Raw genomic sequence first — 1,501 nt, 5'->3', positions numbered from 1 at the left:
TGACGTCTAAATTCCATAAATATGTTGTTTACTCCCTCTTCTGGGCTATTAATGAAAAATATTAAGGAAGATCAAGCCAAACATCCTCACATACATGCAGCATCTAAAAGTAATATTATGCCAATTATTAGTAGGATTCAACAGTGCAGAGGTTACTAATTTAGACAAATTATGTCTGTGGGTTTTTTCCCTGAAAACAAGTGAACACAATCTCATTTTGGCTTTTTGGAATATTAACTCAATTAACACATGCAAATGCACACTCCAGCCCGGACACATACACATCCTTGATCTAGTTCTGCCTGAAATCTATCTATTAGTCACTTCTTTCTCATAAAAGGAAAAAAGGTGCTTTAATGAATACACGTGACGCTTATTATTTGGATCGGCAACATTTGTGCCTTCTGTGCCTGAACGGCACTTAGAATAGGTTAACATTTGGTTTACAACACAACAATAAAATTTGCCTTTATTGCAAATAAACAGAGTATTCACACCTTACAATATTGTTTTAGATGCAGGATTATATTCACTCTTAGAGGATCTAATATTAATATAAAAGGCACATGCATTTAATGTTTTCACACCTTTTTTATTTTCCAAGCAGTGTTAATATCTATTTTAAATATTGCCTTTACTTTGTTAAAACATGAAACTATTTATGTACATTTGTTTGCAATCTGAGAACACACACCATCAAGTAATCATTTGTACAGTAATAACATGTATCCAAAAAAAAAAAAAAAAACCCAAACCCACAGCCCAGAATTTTTAACATCCACTCCCCCATTTGCTTTGATTTAAAAGCTGCACTAATAGGAGAGGAGCCTCAACATTATAGTAGTTGAAACAGGAAACAAACACCGCTCTCTTCTAATAATAGTCTTTAGCTGCTTTGATTGGTTGCAGTTAATATTAATAGTATAACCTTTAAAAATTGTGGGGAAAGGTAATACTTTATCTTCACTCCTCACACTAAAGCTCCAAAGCAAGCTTAATGAGAAACCATTATAAAATCATACTGCTAAATAGTATCTTAACTCACAATTCAGCCTATATAATTATATCAGTATTGCAACTGACAATTACTACTGATATATCAAACTTACCTTTCTTACACTGTGCTGCTCAGGATGTGTGTCACGATTACAGCGTTAACTATTATTTGGGCTTACGTAGCAAGACAGATTAGAGTTCTACCCTTACCACATGAATACAGAACTCAAAATTTTGCTTACAAACAGAAACAACATGGTCTCAAAACCTATGGATCTGCGTCCATGACGTAAAATCCACACGTATCCGGCAGCCTCTGCTCAGGATTTGTCCTGGACTGACATGACATTAGGGTCACAAGTTAGGCTTTAGGGACTGGCCAAGCCTTTTAAGAGGGCAAGACCAGGACGTAGGCACATTTCAGCATACCTGGCTCTAAACAATGCCTTCTATCTTCACCAGCACAACGTGACATTAAACTCATCCAACTAGTAGTGAACAAAAA

Source organism: Gymnogyps californianus, chromosome 8 (genome assembly GCF_018139145.2).
Source record: "Gymnogyps californianus isolate 813 chromosome 8, ASM1813914v2, whole genome shotgun sequence".
Taxonomy (NCBI): Eukaryota; Metazoa; Chordata; class Aves; order Accipitriformes; family Cathartidae; genus Gymnogyps; species Gymnogyps californianus.
The sequence above is the reverse complement of the archived record's forward strand: the minus strand, read 5'-3'. Positions refer to the sequence as shown.